The sequence below is a fragment of the Phoca vitulina genome, unplaced genomic scaffold (genome assembly GCF_004348235.1).
Source record: "Phoca vitulina isolate PV1807 unplaced genomic scaffold, GSC_HSeal_1.0 scaffold30, whole genome shotgun sequence".
Taxonomy (NCBI): domain Eukaryota; kingdom Metazoa; phylum Chordata; class Mammalia; order Carnivora; family Phocidae; genus Phoca; species Phoca vitulina.
In genome coordinates this window covers 16712203-16732187 of record NW_022589733.1, presented here as the reverse complement: position 1 = coordinate 16732187, position 19985 = coordinate 16712203, and positions in this window count along the sequence as shown.

The following is a 19985-nucleotide window of genomic DNA, read 5'->3' as shown; positions in this document are numbered from 1 at the left end:
ACTGAAGATGGCTGTGGGAAGAAAAATTCACGGAGGAATACCCGATAGATAGTATTATTATTGTCAACGCTGAGATTTTACCGAGGAGTCACATCTTACTTACCTCTCTCATTTTGCCTTTGTTCTCAGAGTGCCCCATGGCTTCTCTAGCCTCGAGGCACCCTTGCTTAACTAGCACATTCTAACCGGCAGCCGGGAGTGGAATGACGCCAAGGGCTGACAGTTCCCAGCGCTGCCTCCCAGAGAGGGGTGCTGGGACTGCCCGGGAGAGGCTGCTGTCGACATTTCTAGGTCCTTTTAAAAGATTCTGTGTAATTAACAATATTTTCCAACAGTTGAGAAGACCAAACTTCTCTTATTGTGTTCAACAGTAAATTCCCACTTGGTGTTTCATACAACTAAAAGACAAAGGGAGCTGAAAAAAATTGGATAAAATACATTATCGAGGAAATGCAAAAATAGAGAGAGCAGGACTGACAACATGAGTTTCTAACAAACTTTATTCCAGGCCGAATAATATTAAAGGAGACAAAGAATGTCATTTTACAATCCACAGGAAAGACAAGATAGTCATGAAAATTTATTTGCTGAATTACAGAGCATCAAAATATATAAAGCTAAAAATGTTAGAAATGGGAAATTTACAGAAACACATTTGTTTGGAGAGACTGCGACATACCTCTCTTATTACCCTTGGCAGGTAAGAGACTAAAAATACGTACAAATAAGTACATAGGCAAATTAAAATAAAATAATAACATTAATATGTTAAAATAAAAAATTTTTTTAGGCTTCCATGGAAGATTGATAACGTTTTATCTTATGCTAAGCCACAAGAATAAGCATGATAAATTCTGTGAAGTGGATATTATATAAGATCAACTCTCCAAATGTAATGTCAGATAAATACAAATTAAAATTAAAGGCAAAACAATAACAATTAAAATTCCTCTCTAAATAATTTTTGGTTAAAGAATAGTGGGATCTAAGTTGCTTATTATTTAGAAATAAAAGTAAGAATATTTTATTGTAAACACATGTTTTATTTCCAAAGCTTTACTCCAAGGCAAATTCATAATAGAAGTCAATTCCTTATTCAATAAGAGGTAATAAAAGTAAACTAATCAGTCTCTTTCAGATGTTAGACTGAGAACACCTGGGGAAACTAGGCAACCACAAATGATGAAGATAAGAATACAAATAAATTGAAGTAGAAAATAATTAGAAAATAAAAGAGCTAAATTATTCCAATGTCTGTCTACCTTTCTCTCTCTCCCCTCTATCAAAAATAAATAAATTGGTCAACTAGAGCAATTTCATATAATCTTTTTTTTTAAAGATTTTATTTATTTATCAGAGAGAGAGAGAGAGCACAAGCAGGGGGAGCGGCAGGCAGAGGGAGAAGCAGGCTCCCTGCTGAGCAGGGAGCTCAATGCGGGACTTGATCCCAGGACCCTGAGATCATGACCTGAGCCGAGGGCAGAGGCTTAACCAACTGAGCCACCCAGGCGTCCCAATTTCATATAATCTTATTAAAAAACAGGAATAACCATTATCCTTAAGGAAAATTAAAGAGAAACTGGATCATTCCAAATATAGAGAAAGTTTAAAAATAGGAGAATAGAATTAAAATGTACAATTCTGGGTCCATACATTGATAAAATTATTGATAAAATTTATTATTTAGGGAAGAAATAGAAGTAACTGAAATTGGCTAAAAAAACCCACAACCCACTAATTAATTGAATAGACCAATTACTGTGGAAGAAAACGAAAGCATACTGTCTAGTATGGCAGGCTATTCCATCGATGTGTTCTGTTATACTCTTGAAGATTGGATCATTTCTGTGAGTCATAAATTATTCTAGAGTATAGGCAAAATATGAATATGTACTTCCAAGTTAGTAATGTCACAGACTATGTATATTTGATAGACCTTTCTTTCAAAATACAAAAAGACAAACTAGCAAAACAGCATAAATTTAAGAGCTTAGGACCATATGTTGCTGTGTTTATGGAATGGATTGAAAAGCACATTCTCAAAACCAAACAGGCCCTATTGCTCAAAGAATCTATGGGAAAATGTCTCTGAATCTATCAAGTTATCAATTGAATCTATCAATCTATCTCTTGCTCTCTTTTTCACATATGTATTCCTATGCACATACCATATATACATGTACTCTCTCTAACAGAAACACACACACAACTTTGAGACTGACCCTCAAGGTCTAACTTTAATTTGAAGTCCCAGGAGTTTCATAATGAGAATGACAGGTGGCCATTCACAAACCTGAGAAGTTCATTATTAACCCAATAACTCCAGAACCCTGCTCCTTGCTTGGGCTTCCACTAACTTCTCTATTACTACTTGCTTTTAAAAATGTACAAATATACCCTACGACCCAGCAATTGCACTACTGGGTATTTACCCCGAAGATATAAATGTAGTGATCTGAAGGGGCACCTGCACCCCACTGTTCATAGCAGCAATGTCCACAATAGCCAAAGTATGGAAAGAGCCTAGATGTCCATCAACAGATGAATGGATAAAGAAGATGTGGTATATATATACAATGGAATATTATGCAGCCATCAAAAAAACCCCACAAAATCTTGCCATTTGCAATGACATGGATGGAACTAGAGGGTACTATACTAAGTGAAATAAGTCAATCAGAGAAAGATAAGTGTCATATGATCTCACTGATATGAAGAATTTGAGAAACAAGACAGAGGATCATAGGGGAAGGGAGGGAAAAATGAAGCAAGATGAAACCAGAGAGGGAGACAAACCATAAGAGACTCTTAATCTCAGGAAACAAAGTGAGGGTTGCTGGAGTGGTGGGGGGTGGGAGGGATGGGGTGGCTGGGTGATGGACACTGGGGAGGGTATGTACTATGGTGAGCGCTGTGAATTGTGTAAGACTGTTGAATCACAGACCTGTACCCCTGAAACAAATAATACATTATATGTTAATAAAATTTTTTAAAAAAATGTACAAATAATAACCCAAAGAGATACAGAAATAAAAGGGGTGGCAAGTGAAGTGTTTCATTTGCAAGAGGAAAAGTTGCATAAATAATGGCAAATAAATGCTCAGTCATTGGAGCAAGAGACAATTAAATCTAAGCCCAATGAATGAATGCATGAATGTGGCCAATATTACAGGGAACCTGGGTGGTGACTTTGGACAATATTTACCCTCACTCTTAGAAAACACAGGGCTTGGTTTTGCCCAAATTGGGATGAGCAAAACAAAGAAACAAATAATTTTTTCAAAAACACCAAAGTGGGGAACTGTGCCTAAGAGAAAAGAAGCATTGCTCTAGAAACTCAAAGAAAAACGTATATCTGAAAATTATATTTTATGAGATAAGTTAAAAATCTAAGAAGTGTAAGGCATGCCCTAGAAACTATCAGCCTCTCTGAAACAGAAGCAGGGTGGTACAAGAGCTTCAGATGAATGCAGAGATGCAGAGAGAGCCACTCGGAATAAGAAGAGAAGATAACTCTCAAAACGTCACGGTGGAGTTCAAAAATTTGCCTTGGAGGCAACGAAGAACAGAGCTGACATCACAGAAAGTAGAATCAGTGATGTGGAGGGCAAGCATGAGAAAGACATTGCAATCTCCCATACCCTCTACTAGAGAATATGAAACACTTCTATTTTGTTAATAATTTAGAATTTTCCTTTTAACTTCCCAGGTTTTCAGTCTGCTCTAATGTACGATTCTTTCGGAAGCTCCTGAGCATATATATGTGGCGTCCTGCTTCCGGGCAGAACTGTCCCAGGCTGCTGTACAGCGCTTCAGTCATCCTTAGGAAGTGTCTTCTTCATATCCTCTGAGCGAGTGCTCCGGCCCCTATCATTTCTTTCTGAGCTAGGGATTCCTCTCTTCCATCCCCTCCAAACATGATTCTTTAAATGGACATTTTCTAATCTGCTATGCACCGGAAAAGCAACCAATTTTGTTAGAAGTATATGAAAAATAGGGGCACCTTGGTGGCTCAGTCATTAAGCATCTGCCTTCGGCTCAGGTCATGGTCCCAGGGTCCTGGGATCGAGCCCCGCATCGGGCTCCCTGCTCAGCGGGAAGCCTGCTTCTCCCTCTCCCATTCCCCCTGCTTGTGTTCCTTCTCTCGCTCTCTCTCTATCAAATAAATAAATAAAATCTTAAAAAAAAGATGTGAAAAATAAAAATAATGCCAATAGACATTACATTTTTTTGTACGTACATGGTGCTGCATGAGACCATGAAGAAATCTTCGAGAGTCTGTTAAGAGATGTTGATGGTCATTACTTTAACTCCTCATATTTTTTTCCTGGTCCCTCTATCATTATTCACTCCCATTCTGCATAGTAGATGGATTTAGTTATTGAGGTGTGTAAAGTCATCCTAATGAGTGATGATTGAAGTGCCCATTTGCACCACAGCCTTGGTGGTATCTCTAGATTGTCAGTGAGCTAAGGTCATTGGTTTTCTCCTGGATTCGTTCACAAAGATGGGGTTACTATTGATTTAACAGACCTAGTAACTCTTTCTCAAGTGTAGGAATAGCTGGAAGGACTAGAGATGAGGATTAACATTGAGCATTTCCTCTGAGATTCCTGGGAGCTGGGATGACCCCTCCACCCCGAGCCCTAGTTGTTCTTGAACTCAGTGAACACCTGGGCTTGTATGTACCTTCTTCGAAGCTTCCTTCCTAAAGCCGAACACAGCTTCAGGGACGAGGATGGCCTGAAGTCTCTCTTCAGTTATTTCCATGTCTTGAAATTTAGTTCATACGGTCACGGGGCAAGCAGAGTCAGGACGCCTCTGGGTAGGCAGTGTGGGTTAGAGCAGGGGACCACCTTGTCCAGCCAGGCTGCTGGACTCTGTTTGCTGGGGGCGGGCTTCCTAACCGACCATCCCGTGCTCCCAAACTGTACAGATGGGCTGGGAAGCTGCTTGCAGGACAACAGGACATTTGTTTTCTGACCACCCCAGGACAAGAAGCTACCCTTACGGACAGTTTTTGTAGTTCTCTTGAGAAATGTGAGCGTCCTAAATTTCAAATAAGATAGCCTGTCCCGATGGATGGCAGGAGGGCTCAAGTTGTTCAGGGAGCCTTGGATCTTAGCTCTTCTGTTCCGTGGTGTACTGGGTGTTGTCGTTGGGGTGGTATCATCGACTTTCTTTGCAAAAGGAAGAAAAAAGAAAAGAAGAAGTGGGGAGGGGGGGATCAGGAGAAGGACCAGGACCAAAATATGTGCATTTCTTTTCCCTTGAGGGTAATTTGGAGAAAAGGATCCACTGTGATTCAGCATCTACCCTGAGTAAGAGAGAAGGAACTCTTGTTTTCATGCTGCAGGCAAAGACTGAAGGGAAAGTAGAACAGACAGGCAAACAAACAGAACTAGTTCATTTTTCTCCTTTGGGATTGTGAGGAATGGAAAGTCAACTGAACCCCCCAGCTGTGAATCCTGGCTCAAGGGATATGACACATGGAGCTAGGGTTTTAAGAGGAATTTTGGAAAACTTTGAGTTCAACTCTCCACTCAGGAGAAAGATATATCCAAACCCCTCAACAAGCAACTCTGGCCCTGGGCAAAATGACCTCAGTCCGACCCCACACCAAGTCAGAATCCACTGCTGGCCTCCAGCCTCGTTGGGTCTTCTCCACTCCTCTCCACCCCCAAAATGAGCGAGAGCCGTTGTATTCTAGCTTCCAGTTCTCCTTCTCACTCTTGGGGGCCATGACAGACTTCAGGCCGTGGATCATCCTGAGAGCAGTTTGGGTGTGGAAAGATTCATGAAGGGAAAGTGCTTGTGAGGCACTGGAAGGTTATGGCAAAGCGAATGTCCTAGGTACGATCAGGTTAAGAGAGACATGAGATCAGTCCAGCCCGAGCAGGAATGGAGGACACACTCAAATTGTACCCCTTGGAGGAGGGTTTAGTAAAGACCCTCTTTATAAAGGTGTGAGTGGGGTGTGGGGAAACCCCAGGGGGGGGCGGTAGTGCAGTGCCCAGGGGCTAGTAGCAGTCGGCAGGGTGGTGGTGGGGGGATGTATCCTGGGCCTATTAGGGCAAAGAGAGGCAAGGTGGGCAGCACCTGGAAGGACAGGTTGGCAAGGAAAGGGGCGCCCAGACAGAAGCTGGGGCAGTTAGAGCCAGCTTGAGGAAGCTCTGCAGGGTGGATGGAAGAATAAATACTTTGACCTCACTCACCTCCCTCTGCCCAGTCTTTCCTGCGGGGCTCCTCACTGGCCACATACAAAAGAGATTGCCAGAGGCAAGTGAGTCCCTTCATGCAGTCCAAGCAGGTCAGCCCCACAGGACAGGAGCAGCAGAGAGAAGGGTGAGTTTGGGGCACAACTTAGCAGGTAGGGGGTGCACAGCTCAGAAGTGGAGGCGTGGGGTTATCTGCAGAAATTCTATGACTGCTCCCTCCCAGCTTCATTACATTTCTGTGTCACAGTGACCATCAGTGGGACAGGGAAGAGGTCGGGACCTAGTTCCCATGTCTGCTGTGCCCATTAGACAGATGAGGAAAAATAAGGCTTGGCCCCAACACTATGCTGCCGCCCCTGGGACAGGACACCAATTTCCAAGAGCAAGCTCTCTCCAGTCCATAGACTGACAGGCATCTCAGAGTCAGGAATCACAGAAGCACATCTTGTAGGACCGGATGCATGTTCCCCTCACTGGGCTAAAAGAATAACAGCAGCTCATGAAACCCCATCTGGTTAGGGCGCACATACCAGAAAATGTGGTGATCTCTTCCATCATTTGGTTTTAGTGGAGACTGTTTTTAAATGGAAGCAATCTGTCTTTCTCATGTCTGGGAAGAGTGGTTATTAACTATGAGGAAACTGTCTCCAACAGTAGGTCAATTAATTACTGCATTTTAAAGCTGCTTCATGAAAAACAGCAATTAATTTCACTGCATTTCTGGGTAGTTCTTCTGCAAACCTTATCCATTTGAAATCACTGTTATTATGGGCAGATATGGAGACAGGATTATTTCTGAGAACTTTACAGGAGATCATATTCCGGTTTTATTTTTTTTAAGGAATGCGGGGATAGAATTAGGTTTTAATTATCACCGGCACCTTTTCACTATTGGAAATAGACTTAAAAAGAAAATGGGAAGAATTTACACCAAAAGGAGAGCTGGTAAATACCCTGAAAACTATTTATCCAAACACATCTTCAAGTCGAAATGCTATCTGATAAGAAAAAAAGAATCCAAACACAAAATGGAACATTTCTGTTTACTTATTAATATGCTTTGCACTTTTCTGGTCTACTGGGTTAGGACTTCCATAAGCCTTTTTTCTGCGTGAGAAATATCAAAGGGACTATTTTCACCTGTTCCTTGACCTTTTGCCTCAGCTTCAGCTGCATTATCTTTTACTGGGCTGGACCCTGCTGCCCTCCTATTTGGTTTCGAAGGAAGCTACAGAGAACTTGACTGGCTTTTGTCCAAAGGGCAGTGAGCAATAATTTTTCATTGCCATATATTATGTGGCTGTGGGAACTGGCCAAATCTGGGTTTAAGGACTAAATAGAAGTTGGCCATTTCACAGTGACCTTGCCAGACCTTTCTGAGGGTATCTGATTTCAAGCAATTCTTATAGGTAAAGACCAAGGATTCTCAACCTCAGCACTTTTAACATTTGGGGCTGGTGATTCTTTATCGTGAGGGCTGTCTTGTGCATCGTAGAGTGTTTAACAGCGTCCCTGGCCTCTACCCACCAGATGCCAGCAGCGGCCCTCTCCCCTCAGTTGTAATGATCAAAAATGTCTCCAGATATTGCTAAATGTCCCCTAAGGGGCCAAATCATCCTTAATTGAGAACCACTGGTATAAATACAACTATTTATGGTTATAGAGAGAGAGTGATTGATAGATAGACTATAGGTAGATATACATGGACAGATGTATATATAGCTCATTAATAAGGGTTATAGATTTTGGAAAGACTGCGTATTACTGTTCTCCTGAGGAACAGATCCAGCAGGATATATATATATATATACACATACATATACACACACACATACATATATACACCTACATACACATCTATCCATCCAAACACACACACATACACAGTTGCCCTTTGAACAACACAGGGGTTAGGGTCCTGTCGCCCTGCACAGTTGAAAATCTCCTATACTTTTGGCTTCCCCAAAACATAACTATCAACCCCTACTGTTGACTAGAAGCCTTACTGATAACACCAACAGCTGAGTAACACATATTCTGTATGTTATATGTATCATATACTACATTCTTACAATAAAGTGAGTCTGGAGGCCTGAGAACCAGGAGCACCAGTGTCCCAGGGCAGAAGAAGAGGGATGCCCCCGCTCAAGCAAAGACAGCATATTCTCCCTTCCATCCCCCCCCCCCCCCCCTTTTTTTTCTTTTTTTCAAGCCCTCATCAGATTGGAGGAAGCCCACCCACCTCTGGGAGGAGATCTTCCTTACTCAGTCTACTGATGGAAGTGTTGATCTCTTTCAGAAACCTCACAGACACACCCAGGAATACTGTTTTCCCAGCTCTCTGGGCGCCCCGAGCCCGGTCAAGGTGACGCATAAAGTGAACCATCACACCCTGGGATGTGCCTTCAGGCACACCTGGATTTCAGTCCAGGCTTTGTCAAAAACAAGCTCTGGGATACTTTCCCATCTCTACATGTCGACTTCCTAAGGTTTTGGTGAAGAGTAGGTGAGTGAATGCTTGCCGAGGGCTTGCCACTGCGCTGGGGATCCAGTAGGTCCTCTGGGACAGCGATTTCCTGCCCACGTGAAGAAGCTGTTAGTATTACGTGGACCAGTAGCTGCTCCGGAAGCAGAAGAGTCACTCCAACTACTGATAGCTGTTTCTGTCCTCTTCACTCTCTGTCCCCTGCAAGAGATGTCTGTCCTGGTTGCATGTCATATATTAGTTGGTCATTTCACATAAAATTGCTTTTCTTTACAAAGTACGTATATGAGCTTGCTGGAGTGGAGGGGGGTGGGAGGGATGGGGTGACGGGGTGATGGACACTGGGAAGGGTACGTGCTATGGTGAGCGCTGTGAATTGTGGAAGACTGATGAATCACAGACCTGTACCCCTGAAACAAATAATACATTATGTGTTAATAATAATTTTAAAAAGTACATATATGAGCAACACAGAAGCACATTGTCATTGCAAAACTTCAAACACCACAGATAAAGCTTCAGTCTTCTTTGACCTTTCCTGCCAAGGCTACCCTCAGCTCCAGAGGCAGCCGCTGGCATCAGACGGAGATGCCTCCTTCCAGGCCTTTACTTGAATTTTTGTATCCTCATCATGTTGCATGTGTGAACATATGCATGTTTATCTCGCACACACTGATGTGTTACCGCTTCATGGCGTATGTTTGTAGGTGCAGACGCGGCTCATTCGTTGTCATTGCTGCCTGGTGTTGCATTGTGTGAGGCCTGGGGTTGATTCAAGTTTGCGGCTCTCACCAACAGTGTTGTGGCGGACAGACGTACGTCTCCCTGTGCATTTAGCTACAATAGATGCTAAGAAGGGAAACTGTTGAGACAGAGTATGCACACTTTAAATTTTAATAGAAAATGCCAGGTTGCCCTCCCAAATGGCCCAACCGTTTCGCATTCCCAACAGCGGCAAATCTAATTTTTTTCTGTTGCCAATCTGATGAAAAAAAATCAAACAGATGTCTTATCTTAATTTGCATTTCACTGATTACTATGAGGATGAGTATATTTTCTTAAGTTTGCTGGCCTTTTTCTTTTTCCTTTTGATACTCGTGTCTTCCTTTCTTGTGCCTCCTTCTGTATCGGGTTGTCTTTTTCTTATAGATTTGTACGATTGTTTTTTATATGTCCTGCATATTAATTCTTTGTGTGTTATACACATGGCGCAAGAAGAGACTAAGATGCTGCACAATAAGGGTTGCAAAGGGCATCAGGTAAAGAAGCTGCTGTCTGAGATGATTAGTGAGGTTTTCTAGCAGCAATGTATCCCCAGCTCCCATCCCTGCTTGCCCAGGGAAGTTTCTGGGCATCCACTCTCAATTACACTTCTTCTTCTTCTTTTTTTCTTTTTTAAAGATTTTATTTATTTATTTGACAGAGAGAGACACAGCGAGAGAGGGAACACAAGCAGGGGGAGTGGGAGAGGGAGAAGCAGGCTTCCCGCTGAGCAGGGAGCCCGACGCGGGGCTCAATCCCAGGACCCTGGGACCACGACCCGAGCTGAAGGCAGATGCTTAACAACTGAGCTTAACGACTGAGCCACCCAAGCGCCCCCTCAATTACACTTCTGATATTGTCTCTCCTCAGCTGGAAGTGTCCCCCATAAACTTGTGGGTCTCCTGCATCCCCAGCAGTCCTTCACCCCCCTGCCTGCGAGGGCAGAGGCCACAGCCTGCACCTGCTCCAGGGAAGCAGTCACCCCCTTACCAGCCTCCGTTCCTCACAGTAGCATTCCCAGGCATGCCAGGCAAGACACTGTCCATGGGACATTAATAAATGTTGTGGGCAAACAAGATTCATGACATGAGCTTGCAAAACACTTGGCTGAACTTTCTTACTGCAGACCTTTTTTTTTTCCCCCTCTGAGTCTTTGCTCTGTCACCATGCATGATGACCCTACAAGAGGGGTTGAGTTAAGCAGCATTTCTCAGCTGTATCTGGCAAGACAGGACTTTTTTCCTAGAGCCTCTCTTCAGATCACCTTGGCACGGAAGCTGCTGTTGGGCATCTGGTTGTGGGGCATGCAAGAAGGATGAGATCAGACAGCTGTCACATGCTCTGCTAGGAAATTATTTATTTTCAGACCATTCTGTGTCTCATTTCCCTATGCTCTGTGTGTATCGACCACATGCAGGACATCGCATGCAGTAGACATTCCATGATCGCTGTTAAATGATGGGGACGCTCAGAATACGTGTGTGAAGTTGGGGTAGGACCTTCCAGGAGAGTGCTGTTCGCGAGCTTTCAGGCCTGGGTTCGATGAGCTGTGTGACTCTGGAGAATCTGCTCAGCTTCTCTGGGTGGCAGTCGGCTCCCTCTGTGGTGGGCATGATGGTACCTGATTTCCGGGCGCTTTGAGGCACATGGAATGGGCTAGCAGAGCACCAGCATAGAGAGCTGCTGGGTGTGTTACAACAATGGTATGTGTGGTTGGAGTCTTGGCACAGCGGGACAAGTCTGGGAAACCCCAAATCTCAAGTGTTCTCTGATGCGCCCAATCCATTCATCTTTCAGAGAGCCAGATGGCAGGTAATACGGAAGTACTGTTGGGGGTGGGGATACAGTGGCTCACGTCCTCCCCCCTGGTTCTTCCTGCAAGTGTGCCCTCAGTTTCCTGACCCTGGGGTGGCACCCTAGCCTCGCATCCTCGCCTGGGCAGGAGCAGGGCCTTCCTGGAACAGCAGCTAACCACACTTTGCAGTTTTTGCAACAGTTCTAGAACCAGATGCGCCCCTTGGCGATACCTGTTTCATCCTGTGGGCATCACCCCGCAGGGGTCAGTCCCCATCCCTGCTCCCCAGAGCTTCCTAACTCCCATTGGCTTTGTTTTCCCAGCCCTAGGGGTGGTGGCTCTCTCCTGCAGTTGGTTGAACTGTGATGCCCTAGGGTTTTCTCCTTACCCTTCAGTTACCTACTTTATTCCCAGTGAACAATTCTTTCTATTAGATGGTCTCCATTCACATAACTGGGTTGAGTTCTGTCTCCTGACTGGACCCTGGCTAAGAGTGGATGGAAGGAAGGAAGGAAGGAAGGAAGAAAGGAAGGAAGGGAGGAAGGGAGGAAGGGGCTAGAAGGAAGGATGGAAGCCGTCTGTCTTCCAAATCCACATCTTGTGTTCATCCCCGGAACCCTCAGCTGCCCCCCCTACGCCCCAGACTGGCTGGCCTGCACTCTGCCCCGGATAGAAATCTGAACCCTCAGTGTGGGGGCTGCCCCCCAAGCATGCTAACCCATTTACTATAGATGAGCTGGTTAATCATGATGTGTCTCTTGTTTTCTCATGGAAATGGCTGCTCAAATGTGTTTTTCTTTAAGGTGTTGGGAAGTCATCAGTGATTCATTAAAGTGTTTGGTGATGTTGATTGCTGTTATAATGATTATTACATTGTTGTATTACGTTATAGCTATTAACATTGTCTCTTTTATGGGAAACCCTTAATGAACCAGGCACAAGAACAGAAGATACTAAGCCCGTGAACTTGATGTTTGGGGTCTGCTTGATTCATGAGCTCACATGGAGACTGGGGACTTTTCTAGTGTTGGGCTCAAGAGTGTGTTCTCTGAAATCAGACAGCTTGGCTCTGCCTTCTATTCACTGTAGGTTCACTCAACTTTCCTGTTCTCAGAGTTCCCAGCTCTGAACTAGGGAGACCAATAATTAATAATAATACCTCCTCATAGATTGTTGGCAGATTATATAAGACCACAGAACTTGCATATTACCTTGGGGCACCCAATATCTATCTCTGTTTCTATAAACAACTCCGGACCCAACAATTTCTTTTTAGCCCTGAGACCTTTCTTTCTGCCCCAACCCCAACTTTTAAGCTTATTCCTGCCAGCTGGTACCCAGTAAAACAAAAAAGTGGATAGACGTCATCTTTGTGTGTCAGTGTGATCTACATCAGCGGCTGGTCCTGTGTCGGGGTTTTGTACACGCTCACTGAATGAGCCTATTGGCCGGTCCCAGGCTTTGGGTTCCTAAGGAGTAGAGTCTGGACCCACATCTACCACCACGTAAGCTTGACAAAATCCTGATGTTCCATGGTCCTCCCTTTTCTCCTCCATAACCATGGATAATAAACAGTGATCTTACTTACAGTATTCCTGGGAAGCTCATCAAATAAGAGGCCTATCCTCAGCCCTGTCCCCGGAAATGCTGAGTCAGTATGTCTGGGATGGGCTCTGATGGTTATGTTGCAACAAGCTCTTGGGGAAACTGGGGTGCCATGTGGGTTCCCTGAGGACTACACTCTAAGAAATGTTGTGTTGCCAGGGCACCATGAGGCCTACACGTGGCTGTAAATGGATTGTACCTGGCTGGTGTTGAGTCCATTCTGATATCTTCTCCCTTCATTGGATGGGAGATCCTTGGTTGTGGGATGTCTGCTGGATTTTATGTCAAGACGTTTGGGCTTACACTTAAGACCGGCCAAAAAACAGCTGTGAGAGAGGCCAGTTGCTAACTTTTGGGGGTGTCACTTTTTTCCTCATCTGCACGTACAGATTTGAAGGGAACTTTTCAAGAGTATCACATGAGATATTATATGAGAAAAACGCTTCATAAACCGTAAACTATCTTTCAAATGTTACTTTTTTAAATTTATGGGTTCATTTTCTTTTCAGATGAGCCTTCAAATCCATATACTTAACACTAAATAAGAAGTTATTTTTTAAAAAATAAAGAATGCTTTATAAGGTGAATTGGAATTAGGTCAGCCCAGGGGACCACTCATAATCCACAAAGGCAGTGCTGAAAGGGGTCACGGGTATCAGGGACCCGCCTGATCCCTTGGGTGTTCAGGTGCTGAGGACAGAGCAGTGTGACTTGCCCGTGTCCCTAGAGCAGGCTGAGGTCTGGCTTGTGACACTGCCCAGGGTTCCTTCTCCTCTCCCTGCTGAAGGCCCCAGTCTGGTCCCTTCCCCTGCTCCCCACCCTCCACTGTCCACCCACCCATCTCCCTTGTCCTGTCCTGCACTGCACAGGGTGGGGTCAAGGAGCATGTCACACCTTTCCCGTTGCCACCCGCACGTTTCTTATTAGAATGAGAAAAATCCACATTTCTGGAACGCTGACCCTGGCTACTCTCTGTGACTTGCAAAGAGCTGGTGACGGGAAAGGCGACACATTCTGAGTCAGGCTGACTTAAGCTCACTGCGTGCCCCGTAAGCTTCTGTCCTTGATGCATCTTACAGCCTCTGGCCCTCACCCTCATCCTCGCCTAGGAGATGGTGCTAAAGATAAGTTCCTGTCTTCATCAATGGGATCAATAAGTGGGAATAAGGAGTGGAAGAAACAGGCACTAATTAAGCACCAACTGTGTGCCCGGCCCTTTGGCCAAGTGATTCCATATGATCTTCTCCCAGGCCAGTGCCGGTGGTTTATTACTGTCCTCATCCCACTTGAGCCAAGTGTCACGAATGCAGGAATGTGTGACCCTTGCATTCACTAGCACGTAGGACATGGCAAAGGTGCAGTCACGCTTTCCCCCTTTGGAAGGGAATACAGTACTAGCAGAAGTGGGAACATCAGCCATCTGCCAAAGGTCACGTGGCCTGGAAATGGGGCAGCAGGAACCGAACCCCAGCCTGCCTGGCTCAGAAGCCCAGCCTCTTTCATGCTCATCCACGTGGGTGAACCAGCGCTAGTCCATGGACAGGCTGGGCATTGCGTCCATGCTCTGGACCCGTGGGGACCCGTGGGGACCTGTGTGCTCAGGAACGGCTCCTGTCTCTCCCCGCTTGGTTCTTCTCTTCTCCTCCCCCCCTCACCATGTCTCAGACTTTGCAGTCGCCTCATTAAAATGCAATTGTGCAATTCATCAACATTATAGAAGAAAGCAGTTAGATAAAATAGAGGGAAAAAATGAGTATTTGCAAAGTCAAGTAGTATTGAGCTTTCCACCTCATCAAGGGGCTAAACGCACACATGTTAGCCCTATCACCCTGATGGCCAGAGATCCCCTGAGTGCGGAGGGGGCTTTTTTTCTCTTCAGTCTCTTATAGGATCCACGATCTTTACATTTTGCCCACAGTCGTGAAAGCTAATGGCATCATTTTCATGCATGGACACGGGCCTGCCAGCTGACAGTGGTTAGCAATTCTTATTACAAATATATCTTCTAATTCCCGAACTAGAATTGTAAAGCTTTTCTATAGTGACACTGAACCAAAATATCGAAATTGCTCAAGCCTTTAAAGAAAGCAGCCGCGAAAGGTTGCGGAACGCCTTTTAAGTAATGCTCCGGCGAGGCTCTGTGGAATACAGATGGATGCCTGCCTGAGCTTTCCTGTCACCTCAGATCACCCTGGGACTCAGACGCCCAACTTCCGGGGCCTCTGGCAGGAACGGAGCAGAGAGAGAGAGAGGGATGGAGAGAGAGAGAGGGATGGAGAGAGAGAGAGGTGGAGAGAGAGAGAAAGAAGCAGAGAGAGAGAATGGTCTCTTTGAAAAGTGTCTTCTGTGAAGTGTTCATCCCTGCCCATCTGAACACGGAGAAGCTTCTTTGCGGTTTGGAACGGGCCTGATAAAACAGGATGTGCGTGTCAGAGACAACTTGTAGGCCTTTCGTTTGAAGGCAATGCCCTCCCTGTTCTGGGGCCACGTCCACTTTGGCTCTTTCTCCAAGATGTAATTCACTGTCCAGAGTCCAAAGGAGGGCAGCCCTTGGCTTCTTCCTTCCAGCCCCAGGCTGGTGACGGTCATCCCCCTGGGGCTCCCTCCACCCTGTCTACTTCTCTCCATCGCAGAAGAGCAAGTGTGGACGATGTTTGCTTTGCGGAATTGTTTTGTGGGTTGAAGGAGTGGGTTGAAGGAGATAATACTAGCCTCGGCATGAAAGACGGATGTTATTTGTGTTTGAACAGCTTTTGTCTTGTGTGGTCTTTGGTGGCTCTCTGCCCTGGAAGATGGTGCTCCTCAAGGAACTGGAGGGACCCGCGGGTCTCACCATGCTGCTAGGACTTTCTTCCTGCCATGTGGCCTTGCTGGCCTCTGTGTGTGGGCTTCTCTCTGCAGGCAGGCCTTCTGTCTTTGGGGTGAGGAAGATGGAAGGTGAACAGTCCTCACACCCTCAGGGCTTAGCATTCCATGGGGACGGGCTCTGGAATGGAGGACTCTTTCTCCCCCGAGATCCATAGGTTAGTCTCAAGGAGCGCTGGCTGGCATGCTTGGGCCACATCACCACCCATGGATCACGTGGGGCAGGCCGCACGGATGCCCGCTCCCCATGTGACGCTGGGCAAGGACAGTTATCCACCAGAAACTGTCGCCTCAGATCACAGAAACAGACCTATGGCACCAGGAACAGGGTAGGATCCTCGGGGTGTCAAAACCAACAGATGTGCCCTGCAAGGCCAAACCCTGCTTAATAAATGAATTAATCGACAAACGAACGAATGACAGTGGGATTTTGTACAGAGAGCCCCAGCTTGGGATTAGGGCAATAGGAGTGCTCGTCCCAACGCCTCAGTTGATTTGAGTGACTGGGTACGTGTAGACTTGCTTCTCTGGGCCTGGTGTCCTGGGCGATAGAATTTTCTGGTTGGATTAGGAGATGTCCAAGGCCCCTTCCAACTGTACATGTCTATTATCTCACCCTGCTCATTAAGAAAGAATTATAAGTTAATTGAAACAAGGCTCTTTTGGCGGGCTCTGGAGAAAACCATATAGATATCTATAGGTTCAGTAGAAGAGAGGATAATGACACACTTTCCCTGGCTTAGACGGAAGAGTAATTCAGAAGATGAAAAATAAGTAAGACTAGCCGCCCTATCAGGGACAGTGCTGTGCTGTCTTTGGGGAAGACCACAGAGAGGAACAGATGTTCTGTGCATTGACCCAGGGAGGGTCAGCTTGTCCGCAGGAGGGATGGGCTGAGCTTAGGGACAAGAAAAGCACAGGGGAACCACACATTTGTTACCGTTCTTAAGAGTAGACACAGCTTGTGGGTGATTACTCAGTATCCCACTGAACAGGTGCGGAAACAGGCTCAGAAAAGTGAAGGAACTTGACCTTGTCACCCAGCTGGGACTGGGATCAGAGAGCCCCCGGGCTCCACTCCTTAGACCCTGTGGAGGGGTCTGAGCGGTACAGGGCATGTGCTGGCCTTAGGTCACGGAGGGGGTGACCCCAACATGGAGACCTGGTGTCAGCTGGTCAGTGTTCACAGCCCGACAAGAGTGAGCAGAGGCCAGGGAGCCCACACCCACGAGCCTGCTGAAGCTCAGAGCGCAGGAGTCCTACCTCTCCTTCCTCCGTCCCTTCTTCTTCCCACCCTCCTACCTCCCAGCACACCTGCCGCAGGACTCAGGATGCCGCAGGAGAGCCATCCTGTCTGGGGGATGGAATGGAACGGAGTCCAACAGACAGGCAGCTGGTCGTGGCCCAGGGCTGGAGCAGGATGCCCAGGCCCTGGGCCTGCAGGGCTGGAGGCACTTCTCAGCTTTCTCAGGCCAGCCGTTGTGACTCTTGTCATTGTCTTCTTCTGTCTCTGGTTCCCTTCAAGTCTTTTTCTGCCCGTCCAGCATGTTTCCCTTTGGTTCATTTGTCCCTTGTGATTCCATTCCATTTCACTCCACTTGTCGCTTCTCTGCTCGTGTCTCTTCCCACCTGCCCCCAGCTCGTTTCTTCTCTCGGCTCCTCTGTCTCTCCCCCTGCAGCACCCTCCCCCTACTTCCTCTCCATCTCTCCATCTCTCCAGTGTCAGCACTGGCCCCTGCCCTCGGGTCTTCCCTGCATAGCTCGGCTGCTCCACACAGAGCCCCACACTCTTCCTCGCCCAGGCCCGTCTCACCCTCCATCTCCAAGCACTAGGGTGGCTTCTGCTGGTGGCCAGGCCTGGCCCTGATGGAGAACCACCCCCTCTGGGCTTGGCTACTTGTCACCAACCCCTCTGAGGCCCCCTCAGCCTGGAAACGTTGATGAAGGGGCCCCCCGGCCCCCGGACAGGGTCCTGGCTCTCTGCTGCTGAGGCGAGCAGCTAAGATGTGAGGGCGTAGCACTGACTCTGCCCTCCACCTGGGCCAGCACAGCTCCGTTCTGCCTGCAGGCCCCCCCTTCCAGAGGACTCCCCCTGTTCTCACCTCTCACAGTGTATGTGAGGGGCCTGCCTCGTGGGTCCTCAACAGGTGCCGCTCCCCTGTGTCTCCAGCTATCTACGGAGACCATCCCCCCCCCCGCATGCAGTAAGCATTTCTTGAGCACCTACTATGTGCCTGGTATTGTGCAGGGACTATTCTAGCACCTATAAAGTGGGGAACAAGCTTGACATGACCCCTCCATCACAGGGCTCATGTTCCATGGGCACAGCAGACAGGCAAACAAGAACTGATGATGCCAAGGGGTGAGGGCCCTGATGGGGGACGTGTGTGGCCCGAGGGCCCTGGGGTGTGGGCCTGGCGTCTGGCCAGGTCAGTAGGGTTTAGGGAAGCCTGCCCTGAGCAAATGCTCCCTCAAGCTGAGACTGAAGGATGTATTAGATTTCCCTGGTAAAGGTGTAGGTATATGTGGCAGGGGTTGGAGGGGTTGGCAGTTATCCAGGTAGAAGGAACAGCCACTGTGAAGCTTTGGAGGTCAAGGAGAACTCTTCTCGCCTTGCCTTGTTCCCCAGGAGAATATGCCTTATCCTTCAGGGTTCAGCTCAGCCTAGAACCTCCTTCCTCTGAGTTCCTATGGCCCCTTACCCATTCATAGAGTGAATTCTCAGCATTGTTGAGGTCTGCTATATGAATGGACACATGGGTAGATGAATTAAAAAAAAAAAAATGCAGGAGCCCAATCTGAACTCTGAGACTGCCAAGCTTCCTCCATCTGCCCAGGCTCCCTCAAGAAACACCATTTCCTTCCAGTGTCCTGGGAATTTTGAAAAGGCTGATCCATCATTACTTCTGGCTGCCAAGAACTCCTTTTTTCTCCAAGAAATCAAACTAACCCCCAAATGTTGGGTATGTTTTGTGTGTGTTTCCTGCAAGCTGAGGCCTGGCTTTTGAGAAGTAATCAATTCCAATTGATTGGCAAAATCTGACTCATGTTCTCTCGGCCAATTTTGGATGGTAAAGTTCATTAAAAGCAGGCCTCTGGGAAGCCGACCCCCCTCAGTGCTACAGTAATAAGGGCTTATTATGCCAAGCAGCAGGATCTGCCCTAAAGAGTCCCTGGCACGGTTCCGTGGGGACTTGCCCATCTGCAGCAGTGTTTTTTGAAAATGAGTAATTTGACCATGATAAAGATCCATGAGGAGTTTTTCCAAGCTTGGCCAGGGAAGGACTTGGAGAGAACCCTCTGGAGAAGGGTGGGAGCTCCTTACCCATGGTGAGATGCAGACCCTTTCCAGCCCTCCTCCTCCTTCCTCTGCTCTGATCCGCACCCCCCAGACAGACTTCTCTTGGCACCACCGTCAGGAAAGCGCTTTGGCCCCTGGCAGGCAAGGACACAACTTTCCAGCCCTGTGGCCCCTCGGAGACGTGGGGCTCACGTCTCTCCTGCGATTGTTTGCTCTCAGAGGCTCTAGGGGCTGGAGCTAGGAAGGTCTAAATTTCTCCCTGAATATGCACAGGGCAGCCGCTTCTGGAAGTCATCAAGTCTGACGGCAACTGGCACAGGGTGCCCTGAGCGAGTGTTCCAATCCGAAAGTCGGAGTTTGCTTTCAGCTGCTATTTAGGGCGTGCCCGTCCTGTGCCAGGCTCTGTGTTGGGCTCATTCATATGCAGAGCCTCCTTCACGGTTTTTATAGCAACCACCAGAGCTGGAGGTCACGGACACTCTGGTTTGAAAGTAAAGCACAGTGTTTTCTTTTCCATTTTAGAATGTTCATGTGGAGGTTCTAAAAGGTCATGCAAAACAAGTGTTTTTTTTTGTTTTTGTTTTTGTTTTTTTGGGTTATGGGACTAGGGGTTTGGGAGAAGGTCTTGAATTTTCACTTTATACCCTAATCAGATTATTCATACATTTAAGAAGTAGTTACTAAAATGCTTACTATGGAAAATTTGGAAAATAGAGAAATGTAGGGAAGGAAAATATGCCACCTGTTAGATAGAGTTCACATTTCCATTTTCGTCCAAGTATATTAAACCTCATGTCTATCCAAATTCACACAAGTAAATGATGAGCCAGGATTTGGCTCAAATATGGTAATGGCGGGGTTTCTGAAAGTTCTTTCTTACCTGACCCTTGGTTGTGGAGGAGTGTCTGCTAGAGGAAAGAAAAGGCTCCATGCTCAGATGAGACTGGGATAGGG